We start from the raw sequence: 15461 nt of genomic DNA, 5'->3' as shown, positions 1-15461 counted from the left end.
GCACAATCATTCTTAAATTATTTCTCAAAATATTTCTCTATCAGCTATTTTTGTTAATAATGCTTCTCATTTTCTTCTTTTTTTTTTCAAATTTTGATGTTTTTCTGCTACTTCTTTTTGTTTCTTGGAGTCATTTGCTCCATTCTGACTTGCAGAAAGTCTGCTGCTTTGGTAAGGTTTTCCTCCTTTGATTCTAAGCCATTCGTTCCCTTCTCAAATCTTTCCACCCAAGTTCTCATTTCATTGTGGTTTTTTTAATTCCTTGCTTTATTTCTTCCAGGTAATCTTATAGTCCTTATTGAATAAACTATTTTTTCCCATTGAAACTTTTATAATTATTGTGGAGTTATTCTTCTGGGTTTATCTCTTAGGTGTCTCATGACCTATAAAATTTCTTCAAAATGATCAGTATTTCCTTCTGATTATTTATATCTCTATGATTAGTTCCTGATATATATTTTTGTGACAGGACCAGGATCCATCCCCAGCCCCAATACACAACTACATGAGGTTTTGTGGTCTTGACCTTGATTTTCTGGGCTCCTGCCCTTGGTTTCTACCTCTCCTGTTGAGTCTATGCTCAGAAAACTGGGAGTTTCAGATTCCCCTGAGTTCAGATTCCCTTGAGTCAGCTGAGTTTTTAAGATATCCTGGAGGTCTTAAATGATTTGTGTTTCCAACTCTCCCAACCCCCCCCCCACCAGAATCTATACCAGAGTATTCTAAGCCCACTTGTTGTACAGTCTTGGACTGAGTGAAGGAGTTTCCTATTGTATAATCTTTGAAATTCTTGATCTCTATTCAATCTATTGCCCTTTTTAAATCTTTTCTAGAGTGTATGTGAGAGAGCTGGTGCTTTTCTATAACCTTTCACATTACTATCTTAACAGGAAGCCTATGTCATTTTTGATAAATGTACATATTTACATTAAGCAAGAAATTTCCCTAACAATCCATGTGTTAACCCAAGTCCAAACCCGGATCTGCTTTGGACTCTTCAGATTTCTCCACCTCTAATCAACAACCTTCTGACCATAAAGATACTTTTAATTCTCTAGTCCCCTCTTCCCGTTGGTGAGTTCCTGTCTAGAACCTCCATTTGAGGACATAGCAGAGTAGTCAAGAGGCATAGTAGATAGAGCACCAGGCCTGAAGTAAGAAAGACTCACCTTTCTTGTGTTCAAATTCAACCTCAAATATTAGCTGTGTGAGACCCTGGATAAGGTAGCTCTGCCTCAGTTTCATTATCTGTAAAAAAGAGCTAGAAAAGGAAATTAAAAACCATCCCTGTATCTCTATCCCAAATGAGGTCACAAAGAGTTGGACATGACTGAAACAACTGAACAACAACTAAGTCACCCATCCATGGTCATTCTTAACCTGACCCCACTTATGATTCTCTTAGCTTCCCAACCCACCCTACTGTACTGTTTTTCAGCTCCTTTTATGTGTTACCTTCCCTACACTAGAATGTTAAATCCTTGAAGGTAGGACTGTCTTTCTTTTTATTTGTATTTGTATTCTCAATGCATGGCATTTGAGAAATTCTTTATCTGATAGAATGTCATCCAAAATACTTCCCTGTCTTATTATGAACTGATTGGTTGAGAATTGTATCTGTTTTGCTGAATGAGATTCAAGTATAATCCAATATTTTATCAGGTACTCATTCAATGGTCTGAAACACTCTTCACAAGGAGAGACTTACAAAATAATGATAGAAAATACATAGTGCCACAACAAACTAGTCTCTAAAAGAGAGTCATTATAATTGATAAATTGAAACTTTTTATAGAGATGAATTTTAGGACTTAGAGTTTCTCCTTTCAGAACCACAGTCATACTCCTTGTCCTTAGGTAGATGACAGCAACTGAATTGCACATAGTTTCTTTTCAAGGCTTCTCCTCCTTGGTGTCCACCTGTCCCCCAACTCTAACCTGTGACTCCAAGAAGCTGTAGCATGTACAGCAGCCACACCCCAATAAAACTGTCTTAGCAAAAGAACTAACCAGGTTGAGGGTAACAGATGGGCCTCAAACTCATGGGTAAATTAGGAAGATGTCTACACCAAGCATGTGAAGCCTTCCCCTAGTGGAATGGATGGATGAGAACAATTTTTTTTCCATCAGCCATGAAGGTAACTGAAGCCTGAGTTGTAGAGTACTTAGAGTTTGATAAGATATCAAACACATAAAGGTCTTTCACTGTATCCCAGGTCATTGCCAATCTTCTTGACTTTTGTCCTGCCACTGGACTTCAGTGGCTCTGGAAAAGAGTGAGGCTGATGACTTTGTACAACTCTACCACACTTAACTCCAATTTACATGCAAATCAAGACATCATCTTGTGATGTCATTGGTCCTCTTTGAAAATGAAAGATGAACAATAACATATTTATATAGATCACAGTAAAAAGGAAATTAAATAAGAAATTCAATTAATATTAAAAAATGTAATCTTGACTAAATATTCTGCCTTTTTCCTTAAACTATCAGTAACTTATCTTCAGTGGCATTGAATTCTAGAGCTGCAAGAAGAATAGGTTTTTACATTTTCTTTATCACTGATTTCTTTGGCAGCCCAGTGAAATCTATTCATAAGTACATAATATAAAATAGAAGTAAAAAGGAAATCAATTATATTGAAATACAATTACTAGTTTTTTTTGAAAACAAACAAACAAAAAAAAGCAAGTGCACAGAGTCCAAATTAGGAAACTGTCAAGAAAGATTCTAGAATCATAAAATCCAAGGATAGGTAAAGACCTGAAAGGTAACCTAAGTCTAATCTCCTGCATGATAGAAACTGATAGAATTGACAACATCCTTAATACAGGATTGCTAAGCCATTATGTGGTGGACACTTCCAGTGCCAGGCTACTCATGAGTCATCTGGCCCAATTCTATATTCATTTCCAGAACACTGACACAGATTTGTTGGCTGATAAATAGAGAAGTTCTCCACTGACTTTCCTTATTAGGACTCTCTTTTGCAAGACTGCCTCATTCAGAAAGGATGTAGTTGACTATAAAATGGCACCAAGAGCCCTTTCCATGCTGCCCAGAAGAGGGGTCCATGCGGTGTTGTTCACAGTTTCCGTTGTAACTTTAAAGGGAAATTTTCACAATGTCTGGAGCCCTGGATGTCTTAAAGAAGAAAGAGGAGGATGTCCTCAAATTCCTCGCTGCAGGCACCCATTTGGGTGGCACCAATTTGGACTTCCAGATGGAACAGTATACCTAAAAAAAAAAGAGTGATGGCATCTATATCATTAATTTGAAGAGAACTTGGGAAAAGCTTCTGCTGGCAGCTCGTGCCATTGTTGCCATTGAAAATCCAGCTGATGTTAGTGTCATCTCATCCAGAACACTGGCCAGAGAGCTGTTCTGAAATTTGCTGCTGCCACTGGTGCCATACCTATTGCTGGACACTTCACCCCGGGCACCTTCACTAACCAGATCCAGGCAGCTTTCAGGGAGTCTCGCCTCTTGGTGGTCACTGATCCTCGTACAGATCATCAGCCTTTGACTGAAGCATCACATGTTAACCTTCCAACCATTGCACTGTGCAACACAGACTCCCCACTTTGCTATGTGGACATTGCCATTCCATGTAACAACAAGGGAGCTCACTCAGTGGGTCTGATGTGGTGGATGCTGGCCCGAGAAGTCCTGCAGATGTGTGGTACCATCTCCCGTGAGCACCCATGGGAGGTCGTGCCTGAGCTTTACTTCTACAGAGATCCAGAGGAGATTGAAAAGGATGAGCAGGCCACAGTTGAGAAGACAGTGACAAAGGAGGAATTTCAGGGTGAATGGGCTGCACCTGCACCAGAAGTCACTGCTTCTCAGTCAGAGGTGGCTGATTGGTCTGAGGGCATCCAGGTGCCATCTGTGTCCATTCAGCAGTTTGCTACTGAAGATTGGAGTGCTCAGCCAGCTACTGAGGACTGGTCTGCAGCTCCTACTGCTCAGGCCACTGAATGGGTAGGAACTACCACAGAGTGGTCCTAAGTTTTACCCAGATGCTCTGATAGTGTTGAGAAAATGCTGATGGAAAATAAACATTGTTTTCTTAACATTAAAACAAATGGCACCAAGAAGATGACAAATGGATATTCCTTTGTTTCTAGTTCAGATTAAAAAAAGGTGTCACCATTGGTGATTTGGGGATCACCAAATATAGAAATAAGAGAGCTGAGAGAATAGTTAGTCTAACCCTCTCATTTTACAGAAGAGAAAATGAAGGCAAAAAGATGGGAAGACTTTCAGACAGTCACACTAATAACAGTAGAATCAGTTGGAGAGCCAAGTGCCCTGACTTCCAGACAATGAGTTTTCAAACAAATTATGCAGTCTCGCTTCATCCTTTGCCCCTCATGTCAGGGTTAGAATGAAGTTGAGGAAAAGTGGTTTTCTTCACCAAATGTTTGTTCATTCATAATTAAGGAGAAATATTCAAGAAGTTTTCCTCATCCGTACAATAGTATTAATGCTAGCAATTATCTCCTGGCATTATTATGAGAACAAAATGAGAAATCTTTAAAGTGCTTCAAAACTGTAAACTTTAAACTATATAATGCTAACTTTTATTAGTTAGAAATGATGCATTTACATGTACACAGACTCTGTCATTCTCCCTCCCTCTCCCTTCCTCTCTCTCCTTTTCTCTCTTTATCTCTTCTCTCTATCTCTGTGTCTCTATCTATCTCAGTCTCTTGGTCTCTGTGCCTCTCTCTCTGTCTTTCTGTCTCTGTCTCCCTGACTCCTTCTCTCTCCTGGTTTCTATGGAGGTCTATTCTATTCTTTTACAGAGTCTAAGACAAAAGAAAGCCTCCTTTGCTTTCTAATGCCTAGCTTAAGATATTCTCAAGGGGCAAGCAGAAGAATTTCACTGAAAACCCAAGCTGAGTTTTCATTCAAACTTGTCTACCATGTTACCATCATTCCCTAAGACACCCAGAAAAGTATCCCAGGGGCAACAAATTCTTCCCTCTCCACTCCCTCCAAGAGCCTTCTCATTAATTCAAGAGAAAATTAATTACAGAGGGTTTTTAAAGACCCCAGCATCTAATAACCAGCCCTTGTTCCCATTCTCCCCCACCTTCCTAATCTCAGTTTCTCATTTGTTCTACCCAGCCCTGCTTTCTCTCACCCCTCACCCCTCAGCCTCAGAGCAGCCCTCTGCCTCCCCCCATTCTTGCCTGACCTCTCCACACTAGTCTACAATACCTCAGGCTAATTAGGCAGGGAAAGAGTTTCTTGGCAAAGGGGGCTGAGTGCTAGGTCATTACCTTGAGCAACCCAGAACAAAAACAAAAGTCTTAAAAAAAAAACTACTAATCCCAAGCCCATTTCCGCCAAATATTCTCCTTTTCAATCCCCCTCCCCCCCAAAGAAAACAAAATTCTATGCTTGAGTCTAAAGATTTCAGGACACCGTTGCTTAGCGAAACTAGGGAAAACATGAGGGCTCTGACCCAATACCTTTTATTTCACACTGCTATCTATGGCCTGCTTAGTCCCTTATATAAGACATCCTACTTAAAGTGGGGAGGGAGGGAGTGGGGTGGAAAGAGATGCCTACCCTAAGATCTTCTGACTGTGCCTATCCGGGTATCTCCCTCTCCTCTCCCTCTCCCCCTCCCCCTCCCTCTCTCCCTCTCTCCCTCTCCCTCTCCCTCCGTGTGTGTGTGTGTGTGTGTGTGTGTGTGTGTGTGTGTGTGTGTGTGGTGTGCTTGTCTCTCCCTTTCTGCTTCTCTGTCTGTCTTTCTGTCATTGTCTGTCTGCACAAGTGGGTGTCCCTCTGTCTATCACAGTCTATTTGTCTCTGTCTTTCTGCCTCTCTGTCTCTTTCTCTTTGTCTCTGTCTATCTCTCTCTGTCTCTGAATCTTTCTGGGCCCATCTCTGTTTCTGTCTCCGTCTCTATCTTTCTGTATCTATTTGTCTCTCTCCATTTCTCTCTGCTGATTTTCTGTGTCAGTCTCTCTAACTCTATTTTTCTGTCTCTGTGGCTTTCTGTTTGTCTTCCTGTCTTTCTCTGGTCTCTGTCCTTTTCTTTCTCTGCTTCTGTCTCTTTCTGTCGGTATCTATGTCTGACTCTCCCTTCTTGACCAGCCCCTTGGAGCCACATACAGGCATATAGACAGTTGGAGTGAGAAGGCTGAATATCCTTCCAGATAATTACTTGCTCTTCCAACCAAAGTCAGGGCAGCTAGATAACAAAATGGATAGAGTGATGGGGCTGGGGTTTAAATCTAGCCTTGGACACTTAATAGCTATATGACCCTGGACAAGTTGATTAATCCTGTTGCCCTTCAGTTTCCTCATCTATAAAATGAGTTGAAAAGGAAATGGCCAATCCCTCCAGTGTCTTTACAAAGAAAAACTCAAATGGAGTCCCAGACAGTCAAACACTACTGAAACCATTCAATAAACCAAGCTAAGCCATTAAGGACAAAAAAGAGTCAAAATGAGAGAAATCTGTTACCTTCTAAGCTTAATTGGTGGCAGATATAGAAACAGCATATTCAAGAGATCTAAGAGAAGAGATGGGAAGAGGAAGATAGAAAACAACATGCAGAGAGGCAGAAACTGAAGATTCACTATAACACTACCCACTATAATACAAAATTCACATATATATATATATATATATATATATATGGATAATTATGATGATGCTTGTCCTTTGTTCTCAAAGATGACCATGTGATGCCATGACAAGCACGTGGACTGGATTTTAGTTGGGGGGTGGGTGCTGTGATAAGTCATCAGTCTCACTTTCTCCTCCAGAGTCATCTGGGTCCAGGGGTCAGATATGAATCAGGATGCCTGGAGATGGTCCTGAATGCTAAGCAAACAGGGTTAAGGGACTTGCCCCAAGGTGACACAGCTAGTAACTGGCAAGTAATCTAAGGCCAGATTGGAAACCAGATCCTCCCAACTCCAGAGCCCGTGCTCTATCCACAACTACCTGTCCTATGTCTGCCCTATATATGTCTTTATATACATATACAGACATATACGCAGTTCATCTTGCACCCCATTTAAGACCTTTCTTAGTAGAATGTTAAATCTAGCAAACAAGGCCAAAGAGAAAAAAGGGATTTTCCTAAATCATGCAAAGGTATTAGGACACAACTAAGTGCCCCTAACTAGATTAAAATAGAATTGGGAAATGTTTAACAAAATAAATAAAAATACAATACAATATAAATAATGTTAACTTGTGGTTTTCCAAGTCAATATTGGCCTGCATGGAGCTGTTTTCACTTGAGTTTGACAACATTGGTATAATAAATAGAGAACTGAATTCAGATCCAGAAAGATCTGAGTTTGAGTCCAATCTCTGACACGTTCTGGCTGTATGCCCCTAGGCAATTTTTTTTAATTAGGGAAATTTTTTAATTAGCAAAACACTAATCCATACATAAAGAATTCTGCAGGCTGTATATGATTTGGTTTTTAAATGTATTATCTATGTCCTATTGTAGTTTTATTTATATTGTAAAATGTTTCCCAAGTATATTTTAATTTAATGTGACCTGCAGGCTAAAAGTTTGACATTTCTGAAATCATAAGTTGCAAAAAAAAAAAAAGGTACCAACTTGCACCGACAAAGTTTCTTCACCTAGGAATTTCATATAATGGTCATGTTGCAGGTCCAATCCCCCCCATCCACCATGGCTAGAGCTCCTGATAACTAACTCTCTCCTGACTCGTGGTTTTCTAGCAGCCTCCCAATAATTGTAAATGGCAAAGATACTGGAATGGAATGGAATGAAATGGAATCATTTATTTTCCAGCTCATTTTACAGATGAGGAAACAGGGTTGAGTGACTTGTCCAGGGTCACACCTTTAAGCTAGAGAACAGGAAAAATAAGTGTTCTCATAACCTGGACTTCTCCAATGCAACTAATCTCAAAGTAGGCTGAACAAGTCTCCAGGAGGCCAAGTCCTCTGGCAAGATGTCCAGGGGCTCAGGTGACTTTGGCTCCTTCCATTCAATTCTAGAAAAATCCAAAGGGAAACAGGCTCTCCTCGGAAGCTCCCCCCACCCACCTCCAAGCTCTGTCCCATTGACCTCTAGCAAAGTCCTGCCCTGTCCAAATTTGACTCAGGGGAAAAAAAAAAGCCCAGAAAGAGGTTATTTTTGGATTCTGTTCTGTAATCTGTCTATTAGCATAAGGTAGCAATTTCAATTTGAGGATGAGCCCCTAAAGTGTGCTTTTTAAAAGCAATACGTCTCCCATCCCCCAAAGATGCCTGTCTAAACTTCTACCCCTCAGGCTGTAAGACTGTAACAGAAGTGCCTGAAACAGTCTATTCTTCCCATTTCCTGCTAAGATGTCAAACTTCATTTTCTGAGAAAGCAAGCCAGGATCGCCCCAGGGCTTCATAAGATCTCCAGCTTTTATAAGGTCTTCTTACTTTAGCCTGGAAAGTTACAACCTGCCCTTCTGTTGACATTTCTCACTCCCTTGCCACCCCTGTTTATCCCAAACCTCCTAGAAAGAATGAAATTCCCTGCAAACTCTTCACAGCTAATGGGACTGCTAGGCTGCCTTGGACAGGTGTCCCCCTTCACCCAGCTCTGCTCATTTCTCCAAATGGGTTTCAGCAGAGCTCACCCAACATGCAGAAAAATTTCCCTGTTAAATATCTGTTCTGCCGCTGCTTGGCCGCAGGGAGACAGGAAGTTATTTAGATAAATTATCTTTCGTTTCAGGAAGTTTAGAACTTTTCTATTACTGTTCACACAAACATTCTGCCTAATGGGCCTTTAGTCATGCTCTCTCATTAGGTCAGCAATGAAAAATGTTCAGTCCAGTTAAAAGTAATTCTGAACCTCCCCATTCTGTCCTTGTCCCACATTAAAGGGAGACAGAAGAGCCTTCTTCACTGTGAGACAACTAAAAAGGATGTGGCTATAAATGCCTAGACAGCCAGGCCCATGCCCTAAGACTTAAGAATCTATAATCCAATAGACTTCAGACTTCAGGGTGATGGTCTAAGGCTTGCAAAGTCATTCATATGGTAAAGGAGACATGTCCAGGTCTTGTAGTCCACCAAAGTTGTCTTTAGCAAGGGACACCAAAAAGAAAAACTTTTAAATAGCAAATGGAAAAGCTTCTACAAGTCTTGGAAAATGGGTCATTAAACAAGAATGGGCAAAAGGTCAAGGAATAAAAATGAGCCACAGTTGTAGAAAGCAAATGAAACTATTTAAAAATAGGTAGGTAGTGCTGCTGGACCTGGGGTTCAGAAAGACCTGAACTCAAATCTAGACTCAAATACTTAACTAGTTGTGTGAGACTGGGCAAATCACTTAACTACTGTCTGCCTAAGTTTCTTCATCTGTAAAATGGGGATAATAGTAGCTTCCTATAAGGTTTCTTCCCAGGCTTCTTATGAGGATCAAATGAGAAAATATTTGCGAAGTGCTTTGCAAATACTAAAGAGCTATGTAAATGCTACCTAGTATGATGATGATCACTATAATTATTTACCTGGGAAAAGACATAATCAGTCTTCAAATACAGAAAGAAGAGTAAATAGAAGATCAGGACTGACTTTTCCCTCTCCAACAAGAGAGAGAAAATTGGCTCTATTCTCAACAAGTGGTATGGAGATTAAGAATCAGAAAGCATCCCTACAAGGAGGAGTCTTCAGCACAAAAATGAGTTATTAAGAAAGGGAAGTTTCCTTTTTTTTGAACACTTCTTATGGTCAATGGTATTTAGACCTGGAAGGGACCTTAGAGATCATTTAGTTTATCTCTTTCATTTTTTACAGATAAGGAAACTGAGGCCCAGGAGGCTAAGTGCTTATCCAAGATCAACACTACTAAATAGTAACAGAAACTTATGGCTTAATTGAATGAGAAGGTTGTCAGGAATAATTCAAGAGTTCAATAGAGAGTTTAAAAACTGTAGTTTATAAGAGCAGGATGAGGACTGATCGAGTCAGGGAAGGCTTCCTTGAGAAAGCAGGATTTGAGCTGTGCTTTGAAGGACAAAAAGAATTTACACAGATGAGAGTTGGTAAAGATTTTAACAACTGGTTCTCTGAAAAAATTTAAACACAAAGCCCTTTTAAGTTTAATCTTCCGTATTAATATTTTCTTCAGCACTTTCTCAAGTCTATGTACTCATCAAAACAATAAACCAAGCTCTGATTTGTTATATTTGCCGATTTCCAAGGTGTAAATGCTCATGCTGAAAAGTGAACAGTCATTTCAGGAGCCAGATCTGGCACACTCCTGATACAGGCAATTCCATTAAAAAAATGTATTAAGTCCCTATTATTTTTGAGAGTCAGCTAAATGACTCAATGTATAGAGCACTGGAAGGACCTGAGTTCAAATAAGACCTCAGACCTTTACTAGTAACCCTGAGCAAGTCACTTAATACTATGTTTCCTCATCTATAAAATGAGTTGGAAAAGGAAATGGAAAACCTCTCCAGTATTTTTGACTGGGTTTGGAGTCAGGAAGACTCATCTTTTTAAGTTCAAATCCAGACTAAGGAACTTACTGTGTGACCCTGGGCAAAATCACTTAAGCCTGTTTGCCTTAGCTTCCTCATACATAAAATGAGTAGGAGAAGGAAATGGCGAAGCAGCCCAGTATTTTTGCCAACGAAATTCTAAATGGGGTCATGATGAGTAGGACACAACTGAAAAATAACTGAACAAGAAACAGTAACTTACAAGGTACTATACTAGTCATTCTGCCCCCAAGAACATTACAGTCAACCGGGGAGAGGTATGCACACAGACAATAAGAAATAATACAAGGAGGGGGGAAATGCCAACAACTTGGGCAGGAGAGGAAACTAAGGAAGTTTCACAGATAAAAGTGGTGCCCGAGTTTTTTAAACAAGCTATGAATTCTAAGACCTAAAAGTGCATTTTACTCTTTTTTATTTTTAGGCTTTGCAAGGCAAATAGGGTTAAGTGGCTTGCCCAAGGCCACACAGCTAAGTAATTATTAAGTGTCTGAGACTGGATTTGAACCCAGCCATTCCTGACTCCAGGGCTGGTGCTTTATCCACTTCGCCACCTAGTCACACCTTGCATTTTACTCTTGGAGGACAGATGGGAGGACATAGAAGTGGAAGATGGAACTCCCAGTTCAAGAAACAGTTTAGTTGATTGCTGTGGTTAGAGTACATGAAGGGAACTAGTTTGAGATCAACCAATCAAGGTAGATTGGCCCTGGATTGTGGTAGGTTTAAATGTCAACCTGAAGAGGGGTTTGGGGTTTTCCTTTGTTTTACTTTTTATTTTGTTTTGTTTCCTCCCCCACTTCCAGAGGCATTAGAGAACCACGAACCATCGAAGATTTGTGAGCATGGGAGTAATTTTCTCATATTTGTGCATTAGGAAGATTAAAAGTAATATGGGGGGTGGTTTGAAAAAGGTAGATAACTCCCTGAAAATAAAATTTAGTTAGAACCTTAAAGTAAATCTATCCAATTTTGTAAAGGATTAATTTTTCATTGTAATATGTTTTAGGTATAGAATTGGGGGGGGGGGGAAACCTAGTCTTTATTTGGAATTATTCTGGCCTGAAAACTTATTAAATATATGTGAAATATCATTTTTGAGAATGGAAATGAATACTAATAAAATATATGTCATACATCCTACTTTGATTTTTCAAAGATGATGTGGTTTAGAAATAAATTAAATAAGCAATTTTTAAAAAGGGGAGATAACTAATTGGGAGCCAGGAAATTATTTAGTAGATTATTTCAATAGTTCAGACAAGAGATGATAAGCGGCTGACCTAGAATGGTTACTGTGTGAGAAGAAGAAACCAGATATGAAATGATATGGAAGTAAGATTTAGCAACTGATTGGATATAGGAGTAAAGGATAAAAAAAAAAGTGAATGATGGCTCAAAAAATGGTAAAATTAGAAAACAAACAATGTCAGTGCATTCAGTAGAAATAGGCGAAGTATAGAGTAAGGGTCGATTTAGGGATAGAGGAAAGAAGATAGTGGATTCCAGTTTGGACATGTTGAACTTGAATTGGAAAGGGGACATTTGGATGGAAATGTGCAGCAAAAAACTGTTGGTAAGTGACTAGAGTTCAGAGGAAGAACTCAGCTAGTATTCAGATATGGGAGCCATCAGCAAATTAATTAAATTAATTTAATTTGAACCAATAGAAACTGGTAAAAAAAAAAAAACAAGAAAAGGTCTATGGTATGAGAACTCAATTCAACAAGAATGTATTAAGTATGTACTGTATTCTAGCCAATATGCTAAACATTAGGAATACCTCTGCCAGAAACACACACACACACACACACACACACACACACACACACTCCTCCCCTCAGGGAGTTCAAAATCTAATATTGAAGACATGATAAAACTACCTGGAACAAACAAGATATTTATAAGATAAAATGAGCACAATCCCCAAGGAAAGGAATAAGAAAAGGCTGCTACTAAAACATTAAGCTTTAGTTGTAATTTAAAAGAAGGCAAGAGATGGAAATGAGGAGAAAGAGCATTTCAGGCATGGAAGACAGTCAATGAAAATGCACTGCATCTGGAGATGGAGCATTGTGTGCAACATACAGCAAAGATGTCAGGTTCAGGAGATCACATAATACTTGGAAGGACCAAAGTCTAAGAAGACTGGAAAGATAGGAAAGGGGTAGGATATAAAGGACTTTAAAAGACAAACAGAGGACTTAATATTTGATCCCTGAGGTAATAAGGGCCATGGTATTTTATTGAATGGGAAATAACAGACCTGGGCTTTAAGAAGTTCACTTTGACAACTGAGTGAGATAAGTTAAATTGCAGTAGGCAGAGATTTTAGGTAAGAAGACCAACCTACAGGCTATTGCCACAGTCCAGACATTGTGTAATGAAAGCCTATACTAAAGTAATAATAGGGATAAGAAGGAATGAGGAGGAATATATCAGAGATATTTCAACATAGAATGGACAGGTCTTGGCAACAGATTAGATATGGGGAAAGGAGGAGTCAAAGATGGTCCCTAGATTATAAACCAGGGTTTTGTGAGGATCAGTTTCTGAAAGGTAATTTAAACCATGGTCATGGTAGCAGTGGCTCACATTTCTATAATATTTTGGGGAAGAAGTTAGGTGGGTGGACAGAGTCCCTAAAGTCAGAAGAACCTGAGGTCAAATCCAGCTTTAGACACTTACTAGCTATATGGCCCTGGGCAAGTCACTTAACCCTGATTTCCTTTATTAAAAAAAAAAAATTTGCAAAACCCTTTCACCTACTTTAAGAAAGCTTTTTATGATTTATTTCCCAGTCAGTAGTAATTTCCCTACTCAGATATCACATAGCACTTTCTTCAACTTTCTAATGTACCTATCAAGTCATGAATATCCTAGCTGTGTCGGTGTCTTTTGTCCCAACTAAACTTTTGGGGTTAAGGAAGAATAGAAAGAGGGGATATCATTTATATTTTGTGCCTCTTCCAAGACATGGTATACACAGCAGGTGCTTAATATATCTTTGTTGCATTGTAGCCTATCCAGTGTCTAAGACTTTTTTAAAAATGTGTTTCAGCTCCTGATCAAAGTTGGAAAATACAGGACTGAAAATGATGGCGGATCAGTATCAGTCATTGAGGGATAGGTCCTAGAGAGCCCCCTGACAAGACAAATCACATAGCTTTCCTTTTCTCAATGCCCTCTCAAGCATTCCAATGACATCTGGAAGAAAGCCTCAATTAGGTACTAATATGTCTTAAACACCTGCCAATCTCCCTTTTAACAAGGAGGCCAGACCCTAAGCTCAGGGTGCTTTGTGGGATAGTAGTAGCCAACAGAGACAGAAAATCAACCTGGATTGGTTCCAAGAGCCAGGAAAGCTCTTTGCACATGTGGAATATTTGAAAATCTGAATCCAGAGGATTTTCTATGTATTGAAAAGAGGATAAACATTGACAAATGTGTGAATCTAATAAATGCATGCACATACAAGCAGGCTCTGTACAGTCAGAAGGGTAAGTGGGCTGAAGAAGAGCTACATATTCAGAGAAGGAATGAATAAGAGAAATTCAGAGTCTCTGTTTACCCTGGAATAAGTGAAGGATATGACAGAAATTACCTGGTAAAATTGAGAAATATGAGCATTCAAAACCTGATTATTCAGACTTAGCAAGAAAGTTTCCTCAGAATTTCAATTTGGTGAATTCTCATCTAAATGATTATGCTCTCAAACATTGTAGTGTCTGGACCGCTTAGGAAGTTTCCCAGAAGAATGTGTTGAAATGCATATAATGAAATACATAGTATTATTACAAAGGAAACCAAGCAACAATCTGTAATAAATAGATGAGTTCACTTCGGGGATCAATATTTATTGACCTATTTTAACTGTAATAAGTAAAGCAGTTTTGCCTTTAAAAAAATTGAAATAAAGATGTCATTTTTTTTCACACCCCCTGAAATACCTCCACAGAACCCTTGGAGGGGTCCATGAACTCTGGATTAAGAATTCCTGCCTTGTGTCTACACTTGCCTCAGAGACCTGTGGTCAGCCTAAAGCTTCCAAAAATGGAAACACTTAGATCTACTTTAGACATCTCTTTAGCAGGTGACATCCATCCCTTTTTTTGGAAGAAATGAGATAAGTCTTTTGGGAGGTTTTTTGCTCCCCAGAAGTAGCTTATGGAAGGAAGATCAAGGTGATTTGTGTAAACTTAGACAACTTTAAGAAGAAAAAAATAGAGAAAAGGGATATCCTTTCTCCTCCTAAACAACAGAATACTCACAGACCTTCTCATGATTTTCTTTCCAAAATCTTAATGAGCTTTCTTGAATAAGGGGGTGGGTTGTTTTAAAAGAATTTCCCCCCAATGCTCATCTTTCAAAGTACTCATTTTCCAGTCTTTATTTTAAAATTTCATCAGCATTGTTTGTAATCACCCTCCCCTGGCTTCTATTTCTTACAGTGTCTCATGCATGAAACATATTTTGGGTCATTATTGTTGCCCATAACCTTCCCTCCCAATCCTCCCTCCCCACCTCCCTGCACCCTTCACCCCCATGTCAGACATATAATGAATTGCTATTCCTTCAGACAACGAGGTTGAAAACTTGTCTCCAAGACAACGGAGTATCCTGGGGTGGGTGGGTGGAGAAGAGAGTGAGCTGGGCCAGGAAAGGCTTGAAAATGGGGGAGGGGGAGAGAGAGCCACAGAGATGATATCATGCCTGTAGAAGGAAACCGGCCAATCGGTTCTTAAGGATGTGATGTCATCTCCCCCGCCCCCACCCTCCTTTAGCCTAGGTAACCCCACTGAGAATTCTAGACGTGGTGAATTGAACTTGTATAGTAGAGAGAGAGAATGAGAGAGAGAGAGAGAGAGAGAGAGAGAGAGAGAGAGAGAGAGAGAGCGAGAGAATGAAAAAGAGAGAGGGTCCTCCGATCACACTAAGCAGACACGACA

General features: G+C 39.6%; 1 pseudogene; it reads left to right on the top strand.

The window, feature by feature from the left end:
• The first annotated feature begins 3127 nt into the window (after window positions 1-3127).
• Window positions 3128-4025, top strand: LOC141512084 (small ribosomal subunit protein uS2-like; annotated as a pseudogene).
• The last annotated feature ends 11436 nt before the right edge of the window (window positions 4026-15461 follow it).

This window comes from Macrotis lagotis, chromosome 2 (genome assembly GCF_037893015.1).
Source record: "Macrotis lagotis isolate mMagLag1 chromosome 2, bilby.v1.9.chrom.fasta, whole genome shotgun sequence".
Lineage (NCBI taxonomy): Eukaryota > Metazoa > Chordata > Mammalia > Peramelemorphia > Peramelidae > Macrotis > Macrotis lagotis.
Note: the sequence above shows the minus strand (reverse complement) of the source record. Positions and strands in the feature narration are given on the sequence as shown.